This window comes from Mus musculus, chromosome 7, assembly GCF_000001635.26.
Source record: "Mus musculus strain C57BL/6J chromosome 7, GRCm38.p6 C57BL/6J".
NCBI lineage: Eukaryota > Metazoa > Chordata > Mammalia > Rodentia > Muridae > Mus > Mus musculus.
This window is the reverse complement of record NC_000073.6, coordinates 63,871,570-63,883,688: the sequence shown is the minus strand read 5'-3', so window position 1 is coordinate 63,883,688 and position 12,119 is coordinate 63,871,570. Positions and strand designations below refer to the sequence as shown.

The window sequence follows — 12,119 nt, the reverse complement described above, 5'->3', positions numbered from 1 at the left end:
GTAGGAAGGGTAGGCAGGCTTTCGCAGTACTAAACGGGCTCGTCCTGGACTCCTTCCTGTTACTGCTCTAACAAACTTCTCCAGACAGCAACTTCGGGCAACACACATTTAATTTTTTTCTCATCAAAGGTCTGAAGGTCGAAAGTCTAAACTGAGTTTTCCTGGGTTGTAGTCAGGGTGTCAGTATGTCTGGTTCCTTCTGAAAGTTATTAGAGTCCGTGTACATTTCTTGGCTTGTGGCCCCATCACCTCTTCCAAACCATCAGGGGAGTCTTCTCTAGTGTCTGCCTCTGTGATTGCATTGACCTAGTACTGCATTGACCTAGTACTGCATTGACCTAGTACTGCATTGACCTAGTACTGCAAGCCCACCAGGCTGCACTTAAAGAACAGAAGGGTTAGGAAGACCCCAGGTTCCCCGGAACTGAGGTCCTTCATAGCTTTCACTTTAGATTCCAGATTACTCCTGGAAAATGGGCACCATCAGCACCACCCATTCCCTGCCAGCATACCCAGCCTTCATCACAGTGGTGACTGTTGGAGTCCTAGACAGGGCTTGGGTCTCAATGCTGATACTCGGATGGGCTTCCCATCTTGAACACACTGAGCGTGACTTGGGCAGCTACAGTGAGCCTGAGCAGGCTTTTGTTCCCTCCTGGGAAGTAGGCTTGGCCGTGGTGTGTGGAGGTGAAGATCACAGTGAGGCAGCAGAGGCCAGGAGGCGCATCAGCAGAACAGGCCCTGGGCCAAGCCTTCAGGCCAACCATGGTCTGGCCTCTATTCCCAGACGCTTGTGGGAAACGGCATGTAGCCCTGCAGGATTGTTGTGGATGGAGACCAAGACCAGCCTGGGATGAGGGTTGTCTGGCTCATACTGCCACACCTGCCTGGATGCCTGGAGCAGCAGCCAGCTCTGCTTCTCCACTTCCACTGCTGTCTGGCACGTCTATACACCAAGGGGCAGGTGCTGCTTGGTCAGCACTATCAGCAGGAGGTATGAGCAGTTCTGATTTATAACACAGAAGAGAGGTAAAGTGGCCTTCCCAAGGTTGCACAGCTCACAGAGGTCAGAGATTCGTTGGTTTAGGCTTTGGGTTAAGCAAAAAGTTATAACCTATCTGGGGGTACTTCTGCTGCCCAGTTGTTAATGCCACAAGAGTGTTCCCCTAGTAATTTCAGTCACGCATGAATCTCCCCAACACCCCGAGTTCACGTGCAAAGGCACGTACACACAGCAGTGAGATTGCCAGCTCACAAGGGAGTTCTACTTTTAGTGTGTTCAGGCTCCTCTTTGTTGTTTCCGTAAACCACAAAGGTTTACATTCATTCCTGTTGACTATACAGATTGAGAAGGGGTCCCTTTTCACAACATCCTCACCAATACTAGTTTTGTTTGATTTTGTGGTTGTTTTGTCAGAGTGTCTGGTTAGCCCAGGTTGGCCTAGAACTCTCAATCCTCCTGCCTCAGCCTCTTGAGTGTCAGGATAACATGTGTGGTGTGTAGCACCATGCCCAGCTGGCTTGGGGTTTTTGATAATGCCAGAGTCATTCTTTATGACTGTCTGAGTCTCAATGTCCTCCATTTTCAACCTTACTAGTTAGGACATGATTTACATGTGGCCTCTCCAGAAGCATCAGGTGAGAGAGAATCTATAGTATTTGTCAACATAGCTTTGTGATCAGCTGTCCCCTTGAATCCCTGAGCACAGATACCATGGAGGCAAGGTTGTTAACTGAGTGCTGTTGGTGCTTAGGAAACTGGTCAGTACATGCTTACTCTAGTAAACAGACCAGCCCCCACCTCTTGCCTGTGTCCTGATCTTTTCTCTTAGCCACAGATGTCTGCAAGATCAGTCCCTGGACTGTAGCCCTAACACTGTCAGAGTGGGAAGATGGCCTTATTCCTCAGTTCAACCACGTCTTCCCCAGTGAGCTTCCTACCTGTGAAGACCTCTACTGTAACAGAGCAGGCGGCACGGAAGCTATGTAGTGACGGATTTAGAAACCCCAGATCCAGGCAGGTAACGAACGCCTCTGCAGTGGGGATGAAGGGCCAGGAGAGGCACACATAGCAATTGCCAGCAAGCGGGTGCTAGTGGGAGGAGTCAGTCTGAACTCACACTTCCCTCATACTTTTGCAAATGTAGCAGATATTAAATTATGAATTATGAAAGCCAAAAATATTTAAAACCTTCTTAACATCCAAGGTGAGGAGTTGTCTCAGTGAATCATACAATAGCCAGCTTATTTCTAAGGGAATCAAATTCTGTAAGAATAGGATTTGGTTGGGGCGGGGGCTGGGGTGGGACCTCAGGAGATGGCTCCAGAGTACTGTCTGTGTGAGTGCATAGGCCTGGACTTGGATCCCCAGTAGCCCTGTAAAAAGGGGGAATGGATGTGCCAACCATCCCATCTCTGGAGGAAGCAAGTAGGAAGACCCTTGGGATTTGATGACCAGCCAGATTGGCAAAGTTAGTGAGTTCTAGATTCATCTAGGGACCCTGCCTTAAGTCATAATAAGGTAGAGAGTGAGGCAGACACCCAGCATCAATGTCTTGCTCCAAATCCACACACACACACAGTTCGTGCACATGTGCAAGCATACACACACACACACACACACACACACACACACACACACGTCTACAGCTATTCAATGTTTTATTATTCATGTATAGAAGAAAGGTGTGCGGGACACGAACTCGGGCACATGTTACCCTTTGGCATCCAAAGACACAGAAGGCATTTGTCTACTTGCGTTTATTCTCTAAAATTTCAAAACTGCTCAGGTAGAGTTTATGTGAGGAAAACCTACAATAGTACTCTTCTGAGGTAAAGGCTTGCCAAAGGCCAGCTGATGACATGTGGCCTGCCCTTAGAACAGGATGGGACTCAGCCTAGATGTCCCCAACAGGAGTCCATGGGAGGACAGATGTGCTCCAGGTCTCATCTCCCTGTCCCCTAGCACAGTAGCATGAAGAAAGGACAAGAAATTAAATATCCCATCCTCCAAGTCACACCTCAAATTAGCTGTCCCAGGAAATCAAGCTACAGAATAATGGGAGCCATTCAGCCATGCCAGCCTCCCACACAGTGTTGCCTGCTGCGGGCTGAATGTCACCTGCCTCTCTTCATATGTTGCACCTGAGTCCCTAGGGAAGGAATTAAGTCACCAGGAGGTACTCATGTTTGCACAGTGCTCATGACAAGACTGGCACATTCATAAGAAGACAAGAGAGATGATCTCTCCTGGACACTTGAGGACACAGGGAAGAGGTTGGTACTCTACTGGCAAGCCCAGAAGCCTGCCCTCTCCAGACACTGGATTGGAACCACCCCAATCTTCCGTGCCACTAGATAAATAGAGCAATAAATATTACCGGTATGTGGTGGTTTGTTTTAGCAACCTAAACTGACTCTAGAATCTAAAGCAGGACTACGAAACCATATGGTGAAGATTCACTATCAATTAGATGGCTCTGAGGTGGGCGTGCTGGTGGCACATGCCTTTAATCCCAGCACTTGGGAGGCAGAGGCAGGCGGATTTCTGAGTTTGAGGCCAGCCTGGTCTACAAAGTGAGTTCCAGGACAGCCAGGGCTATATAGAGAAACCCTGTCTCGAAAAACCAAACCAAACCAACCAAACAAACAAAAACTGGCTCCAAAGGTCCAGGGGTTCATCATGTCCACATGTTACATTTAAAGTTTATTAGAGGGGCATGTGCTCCCTCTCTCTGTGCTCCATGTGTTTGAATTTACAGGATCCAGGTCCTCGTGTGCATTCTGAGCATGTCTGAGATGGGCTGAAGATCATCCCTGCAGCGTGAGGACCGCAGGGTGTGGGGATGGCCGTGGCCAGTCTGTTCTCTGCACAGAGCAGAGCAGTGTGCCTCAAAGGAGGGATGTTGCCAGGGAGTCTGGCACCCAGATCACTGTTCAGCTTGGACTCTAGCCATTCGGCGACATAGAGTAAAAATAGAATAAGCTGTCTCCAGTAGGGAGAAGGGGCCTGAAGCTTGGTGGGAAGGCTCTTAAAGGAGAGCAGGTTTTATTAGTGTGAGCCTAGAGAAGGATGCTGTGGTGTGGGTAGGGTCATAGGTACCTGAAGGTAGGTGATGGGTGCTCACTGCTCTTTCAGGCTGACATCCAGTCTTTGGGTAACCATTGGAGACGGTTTGTTTTCCTGTATGTATACTCGGGAAAAGAACAAAAATCACCATCTACATTTGGTGATGGTTGTAAAATTGATTAAGAAAAAGCCAGTGGAAATGCTTCAAAATGTCCAAGCAGCAAATATTTTATTTTAGCATGCTGTGTCAAGGCACTCAGAGACTTCGAAGGAATTTGATTATGGGCTCCAGTTTTTTTTTTTTTTTAGTGAAAAAAAATTTTTTTAATGTATTTTATGTACACTGTAGCTGTCTTCCGACACACCAGAAGAGGGCATTGGATCCCATTACAGAAGGTTGTGAGCCACCATGGGGTTGCTGGGAATTGAACTCAGGACCTGTAGAAGAGCAGTCAGTGCTCTTAACTGCTGAGCCATCTCTCCAGCCCGGGCTCCAGTTTTTAAAGCTAGTGAAAGTTACACAAAGGAACAAAACTTTTAAAAGTAAGAGCCCCTCCCCAAATCTCAAGAGTCTCTCCTTCTTGCCTGCTCCACCCTCCCTATGTACCAGTAAGATGAGTCTTCTATTGTTTCGAAACCTTGCTGCTGAGGTCCAGATCTGACATTACCAAAAAGCTCTGAGCTCTGTACAAAATGTCCGACTCCCTTGGTCAGCAGGGCCTCCTCTTCTCTCCCTGGGGGGATCTTGAACCCCTCCATCTACATGAGGAATGTCAACTAGCCCTGCACCTGAGATTCCTGGAGCACCGCCCCATGCGAATGAGGCGTCTCAGACCCTTGCCCACCCTGGATATTCTCACCCCCTCCCCCAAAACTATAGAACCCTTGGTTCACCCCAAATAAAGCAAGACATACCATCCCACCAGAATAAAGCAATATAAACAAGCTATGATTGTCTCAGAGAGCCTTGAAGATCCCTTGAAGATCGTTGGAGAGGGCCTTCACTTATAAGAACTGAGACATTAAGATCCTTGGGAAGGCCTCCTCCTCTGTCTTGATCCCGGTACTCTTTCCCAGCCGGAGGGGAGCTGGGAGTCCCTGCAGAACTCCACAGGTTCCCGTGCCTGGACACCCCGAGAGGAGGGAAGTAGGGGATGAAGAACCTCAGCTGGACCCCAAAATGCATACCCGCATCTTTGTAGCACTTAAGTATTTTGTTTGCCATTATCCTTTAAAGGCTTGTTTTTATTCTTTTTAATTATCTGTATCTGTGTGGGAGTATGCATGTAAGTGCAGGTACCCACGGAGGCCAGAGGTATCGGATCCTCCTGGTGCAGGATTACAGTGAGCTGCCATGTGGGTGCTGGAAATCTACACCGTGTCGTCAACAAATGCTCTTTGCTGAGCCATCTCTCCAATCCCGAGTCATCCTCTTAAAGAAAATGATTGTCCATTCTGATTCAAAGAATGAATATGGTAATTAATTCTCCATCTCAGCCTTCCAGTCCTAGACCTGAGGTTCACTGGGGTATCTCTGCTCCATGGCATACATTCTGAAGTTACACAGCGCCCCTCCCGCCTCCCGTTTGCTGATCACCCTTCTACTTTTCTTCCCTGCCCTCCTCAGCCACTTGCTTTTTGTAAACTAAAGGCAGATTTGTGGGTATGCGCGCGCGCGCGCGCGAGTGTGTGTGTGTGTGTGTGTAGACAGGAGGTTGACCCCAGAATGTCCTTCCTTGGAAGCTATACCTTGGCTTTTGAGACAGGGCCTTGCTCACTGGGGCCTGGGTCTGGCCACTGATACCCAGGAATCTGCTTATCTCCGCCCTTAGCCCCGCCCCTTAGCCCTTAGCCCCACCTCTTAGACGCAGCCCTGACATTCTAGGCGAACTACCATTCCCCCTTTTCTCCTGGCTCTCCTAAGGGTGGATTTCAATACTTCAGAAGGGCTTCAGGGTAACCATGTTACACATAATAATTGACACGCTGTGCAGCGAAAGGTCCAAAGGACATTCCCTTCTTTGTGAGCCTAATGTGGCACTAGCTGATACCATGTAAGGAAGATATTTCTGACATCAAGAGCAAATTGGAAGCCAAGTGTGGTGTCCAAGCTACTCGGGACTTCTCTGCTGGCTTTGGAAGTGCAGCACGACCTGTTTCTGAAGAACAAGCACACAAAGCTGAGGTTGGAGGGATAAGTGAGCTATGAAGAGCACTTGCTTCTTCAGAGGACCGGAGGTCAGATCTCAGCACTGAGCAGCTCACGACCTCCTGTAATTACACTTTAATGAATGCAACGCCATTGCGCTCTCCATGGACCAGTGCGTGCGCATATCTATCTATGTTTTAAAAAGATTAGATGGCTCCCTTTCCATTGACATTTTGTTTACTTTCAGGTTGAAGCTTGGTTTTCTTGCATATATCTTTGTCTCCATAGCTTTGAACACCCCCCCCACCCCCTTCTTTCTTCTTAGTAGCACAACAGTGCCCCTTTGCCACTATTCTTCTGCCCTATACCTCCTTCCCAGCCTTCTACCCTAATCTGACTACTCCCTGCTGGGTCTGGGACTCCCTCTTCTTTGATGGGTCACCAAAGCCCATGCCTTTTGCTTAATTTTCTTTCTTTGCTGGACTACATTCTTTAATAGTTATGGCAAGGATATGTAGGAGGTGTGATTTATTTTAGTTTTATCTTTATTGTGTCTCATACTTAACTGATAGTTTGGCCCAGTATAGAAAATGAGGTTCCACAGTGCTTCTTGACTCTTGCACATCCATTGCAACAGACAGGAAGTCGGATGCCCCGGAGTCCTTGGCCTGTGTAAAAACTGCACATTCACCTATCTTTGAAATCTGTCAAGCAGTCACTCCCTGTTGTTCTGTGCTCACACATATATCTCTATGGTCCTTCCTTCACCTGCATTCCTTGGGCAGCCCCATCTGGGGACTCTCTTCCATCCTGAGTGGTTCTTCACCTTCTCCCAGAGGAAATCCTTAGTGGAGAGCGGGCTTACTGAATTGATTCTCCTTGTCTCTGCTCAGTATTAACCTCTGTTACTCCCCACCCCCGCCCCCTTTTCCTGTTTTCCTAAAGCTGAAATAACCATTTGCTTTCAGGTCTTATTCATCTTCTGAAACCTACACCATCTGTGTGGTATGTCAGTCTGTCAGGTCCTTTTCCATCCTTTTCTCTGTCCCCAGGAAGTGCCATGGTCCCCTCTGTGTGGTACCTTGCCCCTGTTCAGTTCTTATTGGGCCACTGATACAGGTAAGAACTACCTGCCACCCTTCTCTGGAGCAGAGGCTGAGGAGGTTTCCCTGGCTGTGGGAACTTAGGGATGTAGTTGGTTGTGAGGACTAATGAGGTGAGAGTCTGTGGGGGAACTTATGGAGGACTGTAAAGCAGGATTTAGGGGGCTATGAAGGGCTGAATAGAGCTGCAAGGGCGAGTTGGGAGGTGACAGTTCTTGGGCCATAGGAGACAGAGGGAGCTGTGTATGTCAGTCTTTGGAGCCTGTGAGGGTATTTCCCTCTTCAGTCTTACAGAGGCTCTCAGGGACAGTCAGAACCAAAGAAGGGACAGAGAGACCAGGCCAGAAAGCCCTCCCAGAACTTCCCAAGGCTCTCATAAATTCCTGGAATTCTGAACTGCTTGCCCTCTGGTGTTTTCTGTGGAAACTTGGAAGGCTGTGAATCATGTCTGGGCTGATAGTGCCTGCTGGGCTGGGAGCCCCAGACTCAGGAGAAGGAGGGGGTGCTCAGGGCCTGCCACTTCCCATAACTTCCTACATCATGGCTCCTCAGGCCAGCTTTCTCATAGTTGGACCCCTTCCCCAGGACAGTGGCAGGTTCCCTAGGGCAGTGGTCCCTGGAGATCCTGAACCTGGCTCAGAGCATCCCAAGTGCTTTGGGCCCACTCTTGCCCCCCTCTCACTTGGTTCCCAAAGCCCCTCTTGGGAGTAGAGATGGGACGGTCACAGTGCCCATCTTCCTGTTTGATCTGTCTGGAGAACTACGGCCTTGCTCAAGAGCCACTCTAGACTGAAGGAGGATGTTGTTTGGATAATTATGATCGCTGGCGGCATCCTTTGCAAGCTCACAGTTGTTTCTGAGGTTGTTTTAAGTTACTGTGAGGGAGAGGGCTTGGTCAGAGGACAACAGTGCTTCTGGGAGGATGCAACGCAGAAGTTTTGGAAGAAGGAGTCTTTCCCCCTGGTGAGCCATCTCTGGAGTCCTGTACTTTGGGTGTTTAAGACCATCAGAGAGAGGGACCCTTATCATTAGGGAGAGGACTGAGGACTGAGGCTTGTTCTCCCCGCCCCTTCTCTCTTCTCTCCCTCTGGCCTGTCTTAGCTGCCCCAGACTCCGTGACTTGGCTAGCCTGTCCCTGAGCTTCACCCTACCAGCCCTTGTAACCATCCCTCCCCTCAGGGTCCTCTGCTTCCTGACCACACATCCCTCTGTCCTCCAAGTCTGCAGGTGACCTGTAATGAGTCTCTTCCTGTGTTCCAGGCTTTCCCGAGGCTACTGTAGCTCTGTCTTCTCTCTCAGGACGGATTCATGAGGATGATCTGTTCCAGGATCTCAAAGTGGAGTGATCCCAGTAGGTGACATTTCGGAAACTCTGAAGTCTGCCCTTGTTTCAGAAGCAGGGACTCCAGGACCTTGATGTAGGTGCAGTGAAGACTCACGCTGATTCCCTCAAAGGTCCCTTTCCTACTAGATACTTTCAGAAGGTCTGATTCCTGAAGCAGAGGTGGCCTGCTCCTGAGAGCTCTGAGTGGTGTGTGTGTGTGTGTGTGTGTGTGTGTGTGTGTGGTGTGTCTAGCAAGGCCTTGTTACACACTGGGAGGGACAGGTGTAAATCATCATCTCCATTTAACTGAGAGGAGGCCATACCACCTCGTGGCTGCCACTCTGGCCTCAGCTCTGGCTAGAGCAAGACCACAGCCTTCTTTCTGTCTCTGCCTGGGGCCTTGGACAGCCTCAACTGGTTGGAGACTGGTTCATGGGCTCTTTCTCTTAAAACCTTTCTCCCTGCACCCTCTTTGCTCCTGTGGAGGTCAGGGAACAGCTTTCAGGAGTTAGTTCTCCTTCATGTGGGTCTCGGGGATCAAACTCACACTTGAAGTCAGGCTTGGTAGCAGCACTTTTGTCCACTGTTTTGCTGTCTTGCCCAACAGTTCTTTTCTAATGAGAACCCTGAAGCATTTGGTACAAAAAGAGTTACTAGTTTCCTGGGACTGGGAGTTGAATGAGCACTTTCTGGTGTGGATGTTGGGGTGCGCTCCCCACTTCCTACAGGCTTTGCTTTCAATGAATTCCTAATATGGAGTTGTCACCCCAGCCCCTTTAGCATTTCTTGGCCCAAGGGACGGTTGACTTGGCTGTTCAGCCTCCTTCCACACTCTTCCCTGCTATTAGTCTGCTTATCCTTGTCCCCCAGAGCCAACTTGTGCTTGGGGGTTGCGCAGCAACTGCTTCCGCCTCTTGGACAGAAGGAGAAACTGGGAAGCAGAGACAGGCACCAGGCGGACTCCAGCTGGTGTGGCCCCCGAGGGTGATGATAAGCAGCATTCCTGCGGAAATTATGCTCAAGGTCTGCTCGGAACAGCTCCAGGTAGTAGGTGTGCTCGCAGTTCCTCCCCACAGCCCTACCCATGAGTAAACAGGCATCCGTGCGGAGAAAGAAGAGCTAGCCACGGAAGATCACATCTTGGCCTCTCGTGCCCAAGGAGAGGAATTCGGCAGCAGGAATTCTGCATAGTGAGCCCTTCCCCCAGATGCCTCTGCCAGGGGTTGGCCTTGGCGGACAGGGGCTCAACTTGACAGACAGCAAAGGCAGCAAGCAAACAAGGTTGTTCTGATGGTGGGTTTTCTAAGAAAACGTAAGAATTGAACACCAGGGGAAATCTTAAAAAAACAAGAAAAAGAAAAACAAGCGAGACCTCAGATGTACCTGGATGGAGAGAGCTAATTGGTCTGGGAGGTGGGTACCCAAGCCCCTGCCCCACAGCATGGTGCAGAGTCCGAGTTCAGCTTCTACAGCTGGGAGAGGAGATGGTGTGACGTCTCCAGACTCAGGGGTTTATTCTGGACAAACTGCTTTTCAAACCTGTGGCATGGGAGACAAGATAAATTGCGTGGTTTTGCAGCTTCTAGGCTCCAGGGCATGTGGTAGGGGTCAGCTGCTTTCCTGGAGTTCTGTGCATGGCAGGTTTCCTGGGACTTTGGTCCTGTTTTAGGGTCTTGGTGTTTTTGGTTTTTTTTTTTTTTTGTTTTTTGCTTTTTGTTTTTTGTTTGTTTGTTTATTTTGGGGGGGGGGAGGGGGACTTTTTTATTCCAGATACTTTGCAAATAAGCAATGGGGGGGTGTTATTTTTCTTTCTGGCTACTTTCTAGTGGCAGGGGACATGTACTTTGGAGCTTCTTGGGCCTAGAGAGATTCTATGAGTTTTATAGTCCATTTTGCAATTGTCCCAGGTGGTCGTAGTGGTATAGTCCAGCAGGAATGACTGTAAAAATTTCAAAACTCAGGATAAAAATGTAAGTGTGAGTACAATTAGGAGAAAGGAAAGAAGTAAGAGGGAATGGGAGGGAACCAGAGCCCAGCAGAAGAGGAGGGCTTTCCTCCTCTGGGTCTTCCCAGTTTTGAACTATAGGTGTGGAAGCATCGTTATTCCTAGGGGAGGGCACGAGCCCCTCTGTTGGAAGTGGTCATGAGGTTTGGGTCTGTTTAACAGGTAAAGAGTCAAGCGGATCTTGAATTGTGCCCCTCTGATCTTAAGTTTCTTCGGTACAGCAGGATTAACATAATTCTTGGTGCCAGGCTCCAATCCTGGGAACCTGTGGTGGTTATTGCAATGGAAAATATTGTAGCCATTATTACCATGGATCTAAAGGGGGATAGGGTCTCTTTCTCCTAATTTAGGATTGGTCAGTTTGAACAAGGACAAGATAACTAATTGGCCCACAATCGTGCTGCCCTGATCTGGCCTTAAACTTATCAGGGCATTAGAGGGGTTCCTACTGGCCAGGGGACAGAGGCAGGGAGACAGGAAGGGACCTGCTGAGCCTTTGTTTTAAGCTGCCAGACTTTTGTTTTAGGTGAGGAAGAAGTCAGCCATCTTGGAAGTTTGCCATTTTTATTTCATAGTTGTAGCCCCTCTCTCTATCTGTATATCAAGGACCTGTCTACCTACTACTTACTTTGTACCCCCTTCTTAGAGGTTAGCCTAACTACTGTTAAGGGTGTTGGAAGCACAGACCATTCCGACTGCTTCCAACCTGGAAAAGGGGTTGATGTTAAAGGGGCATCCATTAAGAGCCACCAGAAGAGGGTGGATATAGGGACCATGATAAAACTTTACAGATGACAGAGATTCGTAACATAAAACAGTCCTGTGGTGGATCCTAGGAACATGCTATGTGAACGAGGTGATATATGTAATGTGCAAATATATATATACATATATATATATATATACATAAATATATATGCATAAATATATATAAATATATACATAAATATATATATATATATTAGTAGTACTGTTGTAATTCCTACTAATGGTATAGGTCATAGTTTTGCCTTTGTTAGAGGAAAGAGCAGGTCCGAAGAACGACACCCCCCCCCCCATCACCTTTGTACACTATAAGATGTGCACCATGGAGTAGGTCGCTTGTTTGGCTCGAGAGTTTGAGAAGTGTTTTATCAGCCAGCTTAACTTCTGAGGTCAGCAACGGGCTGTCCTCTATTATAACCCTTGGGGAACATTAACAGACAGAGTTAATGAGGGAGATTTCTCAACATCATGGTTAACCCAAGTTTTGTTTAGTAAGGTGAAATGTAATCATACAGATGGCAGGACTGTGTAGCAGAGCCCTGCAGGAGGATAAAGTAACTGTGCAATCAGCCGTTTGTTATACTAGACTCTTGTATGAGCAGCGAGGACCTGGGGACTTTATAAGAGAAGTTAACTGAAGTCAGCATCTAATGGACAGTTTAAAGGACAAATCGAATCCCACTGGATCACCTTTTTTATACGAT

General features: G+C 48.4%; 1 long non-coding RNA gene across 2 annotated transcripts; it reads left to right on the top strand.

Moving 5' to 3' along the window:
* The first annotated feature begins 6,721 nt into the window (after positions 1–6,721).
* Gm32345 lies at positions 6,722–10,631 on the top strand. Of its 2 annotated transcripts, none has more exons than XR_003946781.1 (2): positions 6,722–7,337; positions 8,582–10,631. It is a non-coding gene; the product is annotated as a predicted gene, 32345 (long non-coding RNA). The 2 variants fall into 2 exon arrangements; XR_003946780.1 differs by having other exon boundaries at positions 6,722–8,284.
* The last annotated feature ends 1,488 nt before the right edge of the window (positions 10,632–12,119 follow it).